This window comes from Emydura macquarii, unplaced genomic scaffold (genome assembly GCF_026122565.2).
Source record: "Emydura macquarii macquarii isolate MOO-44397 ecotype Brisbane River unplaced genomic scaffold, CSIRO-AGI_Emac_v2 contig_1790, whole genome shotgun sequence".
Classification (NCBI taxonomy): Eukaryota; Metazoa; Chordata; order Testudines; family Chelidae; genus Emydura; species Emydura macquarii.
Window position 1 is genome coordinate 14049234 of NW_027131927.1, and position 15095 is coordinate 14064328.

Consider the following 15095-nt stretch of genomic DNA (forward strand, 5'->3'; position numbering starts at 1 on the left):
AGATTGTGTGTGGATATTTAAGGAACTGTGTATATGTATGGAAAATGTGTTTTAAAGTCTGTCACCAACCTAAGAAGAAAACAGATTTCTTCCAGCCAGGAGGCAAGATGTGCATCTCTATCGAAAGGGAAATTAAGTATGGTAAGCCAACACAATGGAGGCCCTATTTACATATGGAGTCAACAGTAAAGGAGCACACAAGGGGGGGAAAAAACAAAACAAACAAGCTATCGGGGTTAGCCTGGCCATGTACAAAGACAATGAACTTTGGGAGGGGTAGGTAGGCAAGGAAGACACACTTATCTTGTACCTAGGAAATAATCAGACAGTGTGATTACATTCATGAAAACGGGCCCTCTATCTTGAAACATTGGAAAGTACTTTTGGGTGAGAAATTTATCTGGCCTGGAAGCTAGTCTGTTAAGTTTAGTTTCTAGGAATACTTTGGAGGGAATTCTGTGCAAAAAAATTAAAATAAATAAAAATTCTTCACAATTCTGCCTGTCAAAACAACACTATAATCACACCATTTTCAATTATTTTGGTAATTTATTTCAAAAATACCGGTCAGCAAGTATGTCTGTAACAATACAGACAAAAGATATTCAGGAAGTGGTTTGGAACAAACAGATTCCTTACTAGGCATATTAGCATGTGTCTGTGGCTCCACAGTGAGCAAGAGGGACAGAGTCTCACATGCACACCCAGCCCTGCCCCCAGTCCTGGTGTGGGGCAGGTAGGCTCAGACCGGCAGGATCCAAGTGGGGAGGGGCTTAGCATGGTGAGGGGAGAGGGTTCTGTGTGGGGCAACCTGGGTGGTGTGGGGGAATTTGCATGCACAGGGACTCGTTGGGGGGTTCCTGGTACAAGGGGAAGGGAACTTTGCAGGGGGGGAGGTCCGGAAGGTGGTTGGGGCTCAGTGGGGTGGGGGTCTGTGGAGTCAGCAGGGTGGTCCAGGGACAGAGGGATGTGACTTGGCAGGATGAGGATTCAAGTACAGGGGACTCGGCCATGGGTGGTCTGGATGCAGGAGGGTGGGACTCAGTGGGGGGAGGGGCAGATATACAGGAGTTGGCTAGACAGTGGGGCAGCTCCCCGTACAGTGATTACCCCCCACCCCCACCCCCGTGACTGGAGAGCAATGGGGGCAGGAAGTGGGGGGTGGAGCTTCCTGCAGCCAGGGAGGTTCTTAGTGGTGGTCTGACCCAGCCCTCACTGCTCCATGCAGGGGAATAAGAAGTCCCATTTCCCCTCTCCCCCCAGCCCAGCTGAGACTAGGAGCTGGAACCTGGCACACCATGGGAGCCGCCAGCTGGGGCATCCCCAGCTCTGCCCCTCCCTGCTCCGGGTACACTGCAGTAGCAAGCAAGAGTGACAGAGAAAGAGAGCAGCCCTGCCCCCCAAGGTGGTGATTTGTGTCTCCCCTGTCTGCTCATGATGCCTGAACCAAATGCGCTCCCACTGCCTGCACCACTGCCTGGGAGGGGCACAATCAACCACTTTTTCTGCAAGGAAAGAGTAAAATCTGCAGGGGACATTAATTCTGCACTTGCACAGTGGCCACCAGGAGTACTAGGAAGCATGTTCTGATGTTGTTTTATATGTAACCCTTCTGTTTCCATTATCTTACCATCTCTTATCTTGATCTTTGATAAAAAAAACAACTTATGATTCTTTTCACTATAATTATATCACTGTGCTGTGGAATTGTACAAGGAGCTGATTCTGCGTTGACTCATTCTTGTTGGTGCATACACTGTTCCCTTGGGGACAGCAGACCTGCCATTACTGGGAGTGTTCAGTGGATAAGGAGCTGAACGCCATAGGGGACTGCTTCAAAGGGGCTTGAGCACTGGGGTGCACCTAAATATTAACCTGCAAGGCAAAGGACTGGCAGTGCCCAGAAAAGATTATCTGAGTGGCTAGCACACCGGAGGTGTCAGGGAACTGACACTTCATTAAACATAGGCAAGTTTCCCTCTCACTGAAGGCAGGGAGGGGCGTAACTAGGTGACTCACAATCCTGGGTACCTTGAAAACCATCATACCCAGGGGCTGGGATTTTCCATGTGGCTTAAGGGAGTTAGGCATCCAAAATGTCTTAAAAGATGTAGGTGCCTAACTCCCAACGAATTATACCCCATTAACTCTTAAGCCGCCTGGGAAAATTCCAGCCTAAAGCACAAGTATTAACAGGCTATGCAAAAAGCATTATACTCGCTGCACATGGAGCTAGATCCATCACTACCTTAAAGCACACCAGGGAACCTTTAGCTTGCACAGGCAGGGTCTTTACATGGACAGGTGTGTGCTTTGGAAATCACCCTCCTATAAAGCAGAGCACCTCACTATGTAGACAAGTCCCAACAGTAGCAGAGTTGCTAAAATATACTACCCTTGCTGAAGACAGTTGTTTCTTCCCCAAGAAATTCTCAATCTTCTCTCCATTTAGAAAAAGGGGTTATTATTTATTTCAGCCTCTGAATGCCTGCTTTTTCTCCTTAGAAAGATCAGTCAGAGTTGGGAAGTAGCTACCTCTGAGAAGGGCAAGAAGATAAGAATTGTAATGAGAACGCACGAGGTTATGTTCATATCAACTCTCATTACAGTCTTTGTCGCTGCCTGGAATGGATTTAAATTATATCATTTTCTGTCCCTATTACAATCTTTCTCTCGCGCGCGCGCACACACACACACACACAAAAGTGAGTCGTCGCACGTTAATCCCCCTCCCTGTGCTTTTTACTGTCATTCTCACAGGTTACATTAGATCAATAAATTGTGTTGCATGGTTTTATGTGAGGAACAGCCTGATAAATATCACTTTGGAGCCCTGAGATACAAATCTACAGACCAGATAATGGAACTGTAAAATGAACAGTGGGCCAGACAGTGCTATCCTTACTCACATTGAGCGTCATCCTCGACCACAAGGGGTTCACGGGGCCAACTTGCAAAGTAAAGCGATTCTTGCTGTGAGAGAAGGGATACATTCGTGCCACCTGAAAAAACAAATACCTATACCAAAGTCTCTCACACACACCTTGCCTTCTACATTCTACATAATAACCCAACAAATCGGGAAATCAACAAAACATTTAAACAGATGCATAGAGCGATCCTTCTGTGAAAGTTAAAAAGGATCAGATTTGGATATCCTTCCTCCACTTTAGTAGCACCTCATCCCACAGGTAGGCCCCATGGTTTATAGGAAAGCACATGCTTAAGTGTTTTGCTGGATCAGGCCAGAGTGCCCAGCATTAGGACTGGCTGGAAAACAAAAAATTACATTTGGTGAAACATTTCAAGGTTTCGAAATTTGTTCTTGTTCTGATGCAGGCTGAAAACAAGTCCCTTTGGCTTTTGTTTGTGTGCCTCACACCAAAATTCTCCAGAATAGCCAGCAACCTAGTGGTTAGGGTGCTTACCTGGCATCTGAGCATGCCAGGTTCAAGCCCTTGATCCATGTGATTTAGAAAAGGGACTTGAACTTGGGTCTCTCCCACTGAAGGGAGACAATTGATTATCAGGACCAGACAATTAATTAATTGGGGGGTTCTCTCTCAGGTTTTGATCAAAAATTTCATCCTGGACTTGAAAAATTGTTTCAATGAAATAAGTGTTTTTTCCTATGGGAAAAGTTTTGGGAAAAGGTTTTGACCAGCTCTGTACAGCACCTTGCAGAATCAAGCCATTGATGAGCTTAGTGAAAAAAAAGTCTGTGTATTCCCAAAGAACAGTCTAGAACATTAGGGCCTCAAGGTGAAATTCAATGTGTTTGCTGAGCAGATATCCACTGTAAATTCTGCACTCTTGCCATGCAAAGGATTCTTGTTGGCATGGATTGGATTCACTGCAGAATATGAAACAGACTAGCAAGACTGGGATGGGGGAAGCAAATTGTTTTCAGAGAAAGCTTTGCCCAAGTATAGAATCCAGCTCCATGTGTATTGTCCATCAGGCTGTGATTCTGGAAAGCACTGAAGCATGTGCATCCTTATTAAGAAAAGAACTTAAGCACATGCTTAACTTAAGCACATGTGTAACTGCTTTCCTGAATTGGGGCTTAGCTGTTCACAGTAATCTGGCTGTGTTCAAATTTGAATACTGTTCTTTTGATCTGGTAATCTATTTACAAACAATGACATTTTTAAATCTGTCTTGAAAGTTTTATTTTTAAAAAGAAAAATGCACAAGATTTATACAACCATGCATGACTGCTATTTCGATTTTTTTGGCCCCACTTCTTTTAATAACTCTTTAGATAATATAGAAAGTTTCTCATTTTGGTGGGTTCGCAGCACATTATTCCCCTTGGTCATAAGCTTGTTTTGTTTTTTAATATTCTGCTACTTTTATCAACTGCTTTTCTGAGCCTTGGGCTTTAATAAAATCCAGTTGTAATTAATAATGTGCTGTTCATTTATCCATGGCTCCTGGCTCTTTAGAGTTCAGATTCTTTGTCTCCAAATCTAAATGAGGATTTTTAAGCTTGTAGTCTAACTTTGGGAAGATCTAAATGATAGAATGCCCAGCGGAGTTAGGAGATACTCCATTGCTTTTTTACCTTGAGATGCTCTTCATATTGAGAGGTTATTAAATGTGGTGAATGTAATATATGTGTACTCAAACAACATAGGCTGCTGGAGTATTCAAAAAGCACACAGGAAAGGTTTTTTGAAAGAATTTGATATACTGGCCAAAGTTTCAAAAGCATCCAGTGTCTTTCTAATAATCATCATCATCATCCCAAGCTCTTACATAGAGTTTTCCATCAGTAGATCTCAAGGACCTTTACCAGAGGTCTGTATCATAATCCCTATTTTACAGTTGGGGAAACTAAGGCACGCAAAGGGAACATGATTTGCCCCATGGTTACCCAGGAGGCCATTGGCAAAGCAGGGCACAGAAAGTCTCCTGTGCCTCTGTTCAGTGGTCTGTCTACACAGTGCTTCCCCTGTATTAAATAATACACTTAAAAATCTGCCATGCCCATCATCATCAAAGAAGCTTCCCTAGTAGACTCAGCACCATTCCAACATCTAGCTCCACTCCAACAGCTAAGCACCACGGCATTAAATGATGTAACCTGGGTGGGCAGGGAAGCAGTGTCTCACCAAGGTGATTATTAGCGCCACAGTTCAACTGGACATACACCAGCATGGACACACCAGCTGACCACTAGGAGCAGAGTGCTGAGTGTTACTATCAAAGGCTGGCTGATTGGCCATGCATGGTTATATCATGACATCAGGAGCACAACTTCTCGCTGTCATGGTACTGCTGGTATCTGAGGTTCTCTCTCAAGAGAATCTGTCCTACAAAACATGCAGAGCATTCCAGGAGTTGCTAGCATCCTGACAGCTGAAGACAATGAGCTCACAAGGTGAGTTTGCCCAGTACTGTGAACAGAGAAAGGCAGGTTGAAATCCATATCCTTCCTTGTCTCTTTACATTTCCAAGAACAAATCCCAAGCCATAGTGCTTGGAGGAAGGAATAGAGGAAGTCATCAGGTGTTGAAGCAATGGTCAGAGTTCTACTATCAACTCCTTCTGTTCTATTAACAGTCCTAATGAGGGGTGTGCACAGGTCATCAACAACAATCTTCCCTGCATTGCCCATGATCTAGAGAAAGCACATCTTTTTAAGCTATACCAAGGCTATGGAGCATTATGACAGTTCTAGCATTGAGAACATATATCTCCACAAGGGGCTGCATCCTCATCACTTTCCTTATTTGAGTAAATACTCATGGGTAAGGCAAGCAGGATTTGATCCAACTCAATTACCTTACAACCTCAGGATTTATGAAGCACGCTGAGGTTCTCAAGCCCACCATCCGGCCTCTCTCATGACTACCTAGGCCAACATGTTGAACAAATAACCAGCAATTGCAGGCCATCCTCTAGTTTTCCATGCAGAAATTCTGCTTGTGTAAGAAGTGGCATGGAACTACCCCATTTATGCAAGCAAACGCACTAACTGAACAGCTTATCGTAGAAGACTCACAGAAGATTAGGGTTGGAAGGGATCTCAGGAGGTCATCTAGTTCAACTCCCTGCTCAAAGCAGGGCCAACCCCAACTAAACCATCCTAGTCAAGGCTTTGTCAAGCTGGGCCTTAAAAACCTTTAAGGATGGAGATTCCACCCCTCCCTAGTTAACCCATTCTAGTGCTTCATCATCCTCTTACTGAAAAAGATCCACCCTCCCGCCCCCAATATCCAACCTAGACTTCCCCCACTGCAACCTGAGACCATTACTCCTAGTTCTGTCATCTACTACCACTGAAAACAGATTAGCTCCATCCTCCCATGAACCCTTATGGTAGTTAAAGGCTGCTATCAAATCCCCCCTCATTCTTCTCTTCTGCAGACTAAATAAGCCTAATTCGCTCAGTCTGTGCTCAGAAGTCATGTGCTCCAGCCCCCTAAACATTTTTGTTGCCCTCCGCTTGACTCTTACCACATTTACTCATATAAGTGTCAGTTTGCATGTACACCTGTGGGTAACTTTGTGCAGAAAAAAATGTGTACCCTAGATTATAGGCCACTTTTGGAAAAAAAAAAAGCCTTTGTGTCCCAGATCATAATCTCATGGATTTAGATTTCTGTTCTATTACAGTAGTGTTCCGGAGTTTCATGGTGCTAGGCACGATACAAACATGTAGTAAGAGACAACCTTTGCCCTGTGCAGTCTTTAATCCCAATAGACAAGACAGACAAAGGGTGGGAGAGGAAACAGACACAAAGAGGTGAAAGGTTATGTTGGAGGCCCAGTAAAGTTTGAGTTGCTTGACTACTGTCTTACAGGCTTAGCAGAGCTTCAGTTGCTTGCTTGGCTATTCTGACCTCTGGAGCATGACATCTTCCAGTTGGTAAAAATGAATAGAACTACTGAGTAACTTTGTACATGTCTCAGTTTCTGCACACCATGGCACATAACAAAACAAAATACAAATACTGTGTGCTTGCAGCTGCACATAGATAACAGTAATAGGAACAAGAAGAAGAAGTCCTTGAACGCTTGGGGGTACACTTTCATTGCCAACGGGCATACTTTTACACCGCCCCTCTTATCACCAGATGTTGTTTTAACAACCCCAATTATTATAATAAAAATACAATGTAATTAAAAATAAAAACCCAGTGTAAATACTTAGCATATATAATAAAAAAATGTTAAAATATAAAAAGTCACTACTTAAAGAAGCACGCTCCATCAACACCCTGACTCCGCAGGAGGTGCTGCCAGTCAGACCAAAGAATCCACTGACTCCCTGGCGGGGCCCCTGAAGAAAGCCGTTCCTGTATACAGACTTCTACTTCTAGAATATTTATAAAAAACCTTGCACAAACCTTATTACCCTTGCAAATCAGGCGTACCGTGTCTCACTGGTATCCACACTAATCACTAAGTGTCCAGTATCAACAGGCTAGATCCACAAAGGGGTTTGGGCTTCATAAAGAGATGAGGGAATGCCTAGTCTGAGAATCCTGAGCGGGTGTTAAGCTTCAGCTATACCACCAAGCTACTTGGTGCCCTAAGGATTTAGGCAGTTGTGTGATGCCCACCAATGGAAACTTAGGCACACAGAGGATTTTGCCAGCAGAACCCTAGGTGACTATGGAATTTAGGTAGTGGCTGAGGAGCGGCTGAGGAGCTTAGTGGCATCTAAATGAACTTATTTAACACTTAGGTTTAGAGGAGGAGAGCAAAAGGGCAGACAGAAGAGCTCTTCTGTCTACATCTTCCCATCTTCAGTGCAGCGAACACACCAAGTATTCCTGGAAGAGGATTACTGCTACTTTATTTCTTTGCTTACCAGAAACCTGGCTCTGCTTTCATTAAACCAGTCTGATTTCATAGGACATCTAGTACTAACGTCCTCCTTCCTCCCCTCACCCCCACCCCTTTTGCCCATAAATCAAAGGAGAAAGGATCAAATGGACAAAACGACGAAGTGGTAAAGTGCTCACTTCAGGGTTGTAGCCAATCTAATTAATTTTTCATTTAGGTCTGATGTATTAGAGACCAATCAATCGGGGATCATGTTTACAGAGTTGTAGAAAGAGAGGAGACCAAGTCGTCATTTGTTGTCTAGGCTGTCCAAATTAGTTAGTTAAATGGTCCGGGGGGAGACCATAAAGGATATGAATAGGTTATTGTAAGTACCTTTCTTTTAATTACAGACCAAATAGGCAACACTTCCTGCAGCCCTTGACTCCCCTGCCTGAAGGACAGAGCTGGCTCCGTGGAAGCCAGCAGCAGGATTGTGACTTCTGCAGACCCAGCTCTTGGGATGGTGCATGGTTACCATGGAGGTCAGGGGGGAAACGTTCAGTGTCAGACATGGAGTACTTAGGCTCCTGATGAGTCCCCATGGAGTTACTAGGCCTAAATCTCACTTCTTCCAGAGCAGCATAAAGGGGACTTAAAAGGAGCCATAAGAGCAATTCACGCTCACTTCATGGCCCTTTTTCACTTACACTAAGGCCCTTTGCATCCCGCTGGAAGTGCAAATCTGCCCCAACTGGAAAAATGGTTGAGATTTTCAAAAAAACCCCATTTGTCTCATGTGCCTAACTCCCATCAAAAGTCAATGGCAAGTAGGTGCCGAATTCCCTTAGGAAAATCCCACCCCATGTGCCTATTTTTGCCCAACCATCTCCTGCCTTGTGCTGAACACTGATCCATGAGGGCCCAGGATTTTAAGAGAGTGCTCAGTGTCCATTTAGGCCCCCAAAGAAATCACCATGTTGAGCACTGGGCTTCAAAGTCTGGTCCTAAGGATAATAATGGGAGCTGCTGGGGGAGGAGGGGGGCTGAGCTACTGGAGACATCTGGCCCCTTTAAGGACTGCAGCATAAAGCTCGTGGATATTGTATCTAAGAACACTCCAGATTATTAAACCCAAAAGAATGTTGAGAATTTCACTTGTTTCGATACCGCCATGATAAGTGGTAGAAGCAAGAAAAGCCCCCACTCAGCAATGACATTTTTGGACTTTCCTTCCACTCCTACTCAAGGCACAGCAAGGGCATGGGCAAAGCTTTGGCTATTTCTCCTCTATGCACTCACCAGCAGAGTGACCCAGGACAAGGGAGAAAGTAAGCTGCACGCTCTGAGAAGGGTTCAGGGCAACGTAACCTACTGATACTCCGTAACAGGAGGGGAGGATGAAAGAAACTGACCCCCTTAGGGCTCAACCAAACCAGTACATTTAGTTCCTTTCCATATGCAATCTCCCATGGAATGCTGGTTTCCTAGCTGTGCATGGAGGCATCTTTACTGGCGGCTAATGACAATTTTCCCGGAAATATGTTGCCATAGCTAGATTTATTTTTACTGACACCTTAGTAAATTTTGATCAATATATTCTACTGGGAGGTAGTTGCCTCTGCTCAAGTTTTCTCCCCTCAGCCTCTCTCTCAAGTGCTTTATTTATTTAGTCTTTCGTGTGTGTGTGCGCACGCAAGAAAAGAATGTGAATGCTTCAGGGGTTAAAATAAATCTCACCCCAACAAGCTGGATTTACTTCAGTTCAGAGCCCTTTCCTTACACCAAGGTGAGTGCCGGATTATGGCTTTATTTCATTGCTGGGTGATGACACGTTTACAGAAAAACAAAGTAAGTTTTAAATACTAGCTCTCCTTGCTGTAATAAGTAGAATATCACACCTCACCAGCCACAGCAGATCACTCCCTGACGTCAGTGGGGGGGTTACCCCCCCAAAAAATCTCAAACGTATAATGCAGCCCTTCATATAACTACACATTGAGAGCCAGACAGTAACCTCTTACTTACAGCGGAGAGGCCTAGGCCATGTCTACATTGTGGGTACTATACTGGCATAGCCATGGTGCCATAGCTATGCAGGCCTAACCCTACAGTGTAATGCGGCCTACGCCAAAAAAAGGATTTTGCTGTCAGCATACAAACACCGCCTTCCCGAGTGAGGGTGGCTAGGTCGACAGAAGCACTGTTCCCTTTAAGAACACCATACTTTGAGCTTCGTCTTCCTCCATCCTCCCACTTTCTTTCCTTCTCCCCTGGATTTGTGCCTCTCTTCCTTTCTGCATTTGTCTCTCTGGAGCAATTCCCCAGCTTCCTCCTGCCTGCTAACCTAATCAGCAGCTAAATAGTTAACATTTAGGTTCCGTTGTTCATAGCTCCATAAACTGGGCATTCAAATTCCTTTGGTAGCATCAACACAGCATTGAGGACATGCATTGGGCAGGTGCCACTTACAGTGCTCTCGGCCATTGTTTCAGGCTCCCTCCAAATCCAGGCAGATATCTTTGTGTTGGTTTACATCTCACAGGTTTTCATCAGGAACATCAAAGTAGTTCTTTCAGCTTCTGCAAAATCTGAATCTGTCGCACGAATACCTCAAGCTGGCTGCATCTGTCACACAGGGTGAGTGATGGACACCTCTGATTTAGCGTCTTACGCAGCTGCCTGAATTCTGCATTTATGAGGTTTTTTTAATTTATGGTTTTAAGTAGAAGCCACCCAAACTTTTATCATGACAACACCATACCTAGCTCATTCTTTCCCTTATACATTTACTTATCTCGGTCATCATGGCTGTTTAATTCACAGACTCAATGTGAGAGGGAGAAAAACCAGGAAAACAAAGAAGAATGGAATGCCATTCCATAGTAGGAGTAGCTGGTAGGCCACAAGCAAGGCTGAGGCTTGCCTGCCTTTAAGGGCCAGCCAGCCTCTGATAGGCACTATGGGGGGACTGTGGATGCTCCCTGTGCTATACAGTCATGCTAACACATTCCCTTCCACATGGCTGCGGGATGGCTGGTTTCATTTCTTACTCTCACCACACTGCCAGCTTTCTCCATTGGTGGTAAGGACAATAGACCTCCCTGGACCATCAGGCCACTAGGGAGATGAGTTGAGGGGTCTTGTTGCCAGGCACCCAGAGGCCAGTTCTCAGGGCAGCTGGCATCAGGGCCAGGAATGGGGCAGAACAGGGTAGCATGGGGGAAGGGCCATGCCAGCACGCTGCAGCGAGAATCAATAGGCTACAGCAGGGAGCCGGGTCGAATCCCTGTGACACTGGAGCTGTTGATGCAGGGTGAGTGCGGTGCTGTCTTGGTCTCCAGGCGGAGGCCCAAGCCCACTACTGTGGCTGGAGGAACCCTGCCCAAGCCGCCAGCCCAACCGGCCTGGCCTAAGCATCCCAAGTCCCAGTCTGCCAGCCAGCACAAGCCGCCAGCTCCAGGCAACTCGAGTGCTGGCCAGGCATGGCCCCAGCCCAGCCCCGGAGCGACAGCCGGGTGTGTTCCAGGAGGCTGCCTGGGCTGGGGCCATGGGGGAAGAGCGGGATGCAGCAAGAGGGGGCAGGGCCTCGGATGGAGTGTGGGTGTGAGCACCCGGGTTATTTGGGAAGGCTGAGCCTTCCCAGGTCACATGATACCCACCGCCCCTGCTCATAGGCCAGGTTTTTTGAGCCTTTTATCATTTTTGTTGCTCTCCTCTTATCCACAACTTTCCTAAAGTGTAGCACCCTGAATAGGACACAGTACTCCAGCTGAGGCCTCACCAATACTAAGTAGAGCAAGACAGTTAGCTCCTTTATACAACACATCTGTCAAAACACCAAGAGTGATATTAACCTCTTTCGCAATTGCATCAAGTCACTGATACATATTTAATTTGTGATCCACTATAACTCCCAGATCCTTTTCAGTAGTACTCTCATCTAGATAGTTTTATTTCCCATTTTGTAGTTATGCATTTGATTTTTTTCCTTCCTAAGTGAAGTGCTTTGCACTTGTCTGTATTGAGTTTCATCTTGTTGAATTCAGATCAATTCTCCAATTTGTTAAAATCCTGTCCTCCAAAGCGTTTCTAACCCCACCCAATTGGGTGTCTTCCGCAAATTGTATAAGCATACTCTCCACTCTATTTTAATCATTAATGAAAATATTGAATAGTACCAGGACTGATTCCTGTGGTACCTCATTTGACAAGTCCTCCCAGTTTGACAGTGAACTATTGATAATTACTCTTTGAGCACAATCTTTCAATAGGTTTTTCACTCACACTATATCAATTTCATCTAGACCACATTACCTTAGTTTGCCAATGACAATATCATGTGGGACTGTATCAAAAGCCTTACTAAAATCAAGATATATCCTGTCTACTGCTTCTCCCCTATTCACTAGGCCAGTAACCCTGTCAAAGAAGGAAATTAGGTTGGTTTGGCATGATTTGTTCTTGACAAAACATGCTGGCTATTCCTTATAAGCCTATTAGCCTTCAGATGCTTACAAACTGATTGTTTAATAATTTGTTCCAATATCTTTCCAGGTATCGACATTAGGCTGTCTGGTCTATAATTCTTCAGGTTCTCTTTGTTCTGCTTTTAAAAAGGTACAAAGTTTGAACCCTCTCCAGCCCTCTGGGAGATTATCTACCCTCCAGGAGTTCTCAAAGATAATTGCTAATGATTCCGAGATTGCTTTAGCGTGTTCCTTAAGTATTTTAGGACGAATTTCATGAGGCTCGGATGACTTGAATATATCATTTTATCTAAATATTATTTAACCTGTTCTTTGCCTGTTTTGTCTTGCCTTCTTTCCCCCTTGTTAAAATTAATTGAGTTGAGTATCTGGTCATCATTAACCCTTTTAGTGAAAACTGAAGCAAAATAGGCTTTAAATACTTCAGACTTCTTAATGTCACCAAGTAGAGGACCTACACTTTCCTTCATCTTTTGCTTGCTCCTAATGAATTTAAAAGGCAATAAGAAGAGGTTCTTTATGTCCCTTGCTAAGTGTAACTCACTTTGTATCTTAGCCTTTTTGATTTTGTCTCTCCATGCGTATGCTATTCTTTTCTACTCATACTTGCCAATTTGTCCATGTTTCCATTTTTTGTATGATTCCTTTTTGATTTTCAGTTCATTAAAATGCTCCTGATGGAGCCAGATTGACCTCTTCCTATTCTTCCTATCTTTCTTTTGAATCAAAATAGCGTGTAGTTGTGCCTTTAAATATTGTCTCCTTGAGAAACTGCCAAATCTCTTGAACTCCTATTTCCCTTAGATTTTCTTCCTGTGGAACCTGACCTACCTCTGAGTTTGTCAAAGTCTGCTTTTTGAAGTCCACGGTCTGTATTCTCTTGCTGACTCCTTCCTTTCCTTAAAATCATGACAGCTATCATTTGATCATCGCTTTCCCCCAAATTGCCTTCCACCTTCAGATTCTCTACCAATTCCTTCATGTTGGTCAGAATCCAGTCTAAAATGGCCATCCCCCAAGTGATTTTTCCTCCTTTTTCTGAACCAAAAATGTGTCCCTAGTACATTCCAAAAACTTATTGGAAATGCATGTGTTTTGCTACATTCATTTTCCAACAGATGTCTGGGTAGCTAAAATACCCTATTACTACCAGGTCTTGTGTTTCGGATATTTCTGTTATTTGTTCTCATCCAATTCCTCTTCTTGATTTGGGAGTCTAAGTCAGACTCCTACCACAACATCATCCCCTATTTTTACCCCTTTTATTTTTGCCCAGAGACTCTTGAGTGGTCTGCCTCCCACCTCCTTCTGGACCTCAGAAAATGTACATATATTCTGAATGTATAAAGCAATACCCTCTTTTTTTCACCCTGCCTGTCTTTCCTGAACAAGCTAGAAGGGGTTCGGATTCTGGTGTGTCCCCCAGGGGTGTTTACCAAACTATTTCTTTTGCTGCTTGTTAGCTTTGTTTACCTTATATGTAAATATACTTTCATTGTCCTTTGCTTGTAAACAAGCCAGGAAGACAGGTAAAGCTACATTCCTTTGTCTAGGGCAGGCACTAGGCACACTTTATCCACTGTCCCCCAAACATATTTTAAGAACATATTAAGCACACACATAACTCTTTATATACAACGCATCCAGACATCACATCATGATATTCATGACCAGTGTGTCATCAGTTTTTAATCTGATTCCTTAAAAGACGTTGTTCGCTAAATATTCTGACAACCGTGTGTTGAGTGTGCCCTTGCCAGTTGGCATAAAGAAGGTATTGGGTTGCAACCCATCATTGCCAGTTGGAGCTACTGGGTGCTGGACCCTTTGGACTATCTGGCCTTTTCATTTAGGTGCATAAACATGAGCTGAGCAGTGAATTTCATCGCCAGTTGTGGGTGCCCACAAAGCACTTTTGAAACTCCAGCCCTAATTCTGCTCCAAAAGCTGAAACACATTAATGTACACATGGATTTCATAGACTTTGGCTTTACAAGTTTAAAACTATTGAAACTAACTTTTCCTGTTCCTAGCATGGTCCTTTGAATTCAGACTCTGAGGAACAAGGAGTCAGACAAAGCAAGCACTTGTTAAACAGTTCACCATATGCAACCTGTCAGAAGAGGAGATGGATTAACCAGAAAATGTATTTCTTTGACAGCACAGCTTGAAGAGCTTGAGGAGCCTGAATTCCTTTCTCCTCAAACGTTTGCCTAAATGAAGGCTTTCTAACTCCCTGCCCCATCCCCACATTTAAATTCATCCTAATCTCAACGTACCTTGCAAACTCCTCAATGATTCCTGTGTACCCCCCAAATTCTTGCCATTCTGCTCATCTGAAATCCATCCACTCCCAACGACCAGATCGATCTGGCTCAATGAAGCAGATAATTCATCCAACTTCGGTAGTATCAACAGGCTATTTTTCTGTCTGATGTTTTAAAGGACCTGGTGAAAGGTCAGTCATCACAACATTATATCTCTGTGTTTCGTGTACTGGAATGCTCTCTCACCACCAGGCAGTGGGAAGCTGTGGACCTAATTAACCATTCTGAAGCCTTTTCCTTATTTTAATGAGCTCTTCTGAAGAGCTCTTTCCACTGATGAAAGACACATGGAAGCCACGCTAGCTCATTATTTCCAAAACAAGAGCACAATGAAAAAAGAAAAAGAGAGGGGGGAAAAATATCCCTGCACAAAAAATGACGCAGGCTGCTGTTGATGTCACCTTTTGATTCTGTGAAGGCAGAGAACAGAATGATAATGTTGTCATTTTCCAAGCCATCCCAGATGGTGGAGACCTCTGTTGTTGTGGTCCCTAAGGTG

At 44.1% G+C, this 15095-nt stretch overlaps 1 long non-coding RNA gene across 1 annotated transcript in view; it reads right to left on the reverse strand.

The window, feature by feature from the left end:
* Positions 1-2455: 2455 nt before the first annotated feature.
* Positions 2456-15095, reverse strand: part of LOC137159153 (uncharacterized) — a 155651-nt gene continuing 143011 nt past the window's right edge. The window contains exons 2-3 of the long non-coding RNA XR_010921556.1: positions 2910-3002; positions 2456-2537 (exon numbers count right to left, since the gene is read on the reverse strand). This is a non-coding gene — a long non-coding RNA (uncharacterized lncRNA). The remainder of the gene's footprint in view (positions 2538-2909; positions 3003-15095) is intronic.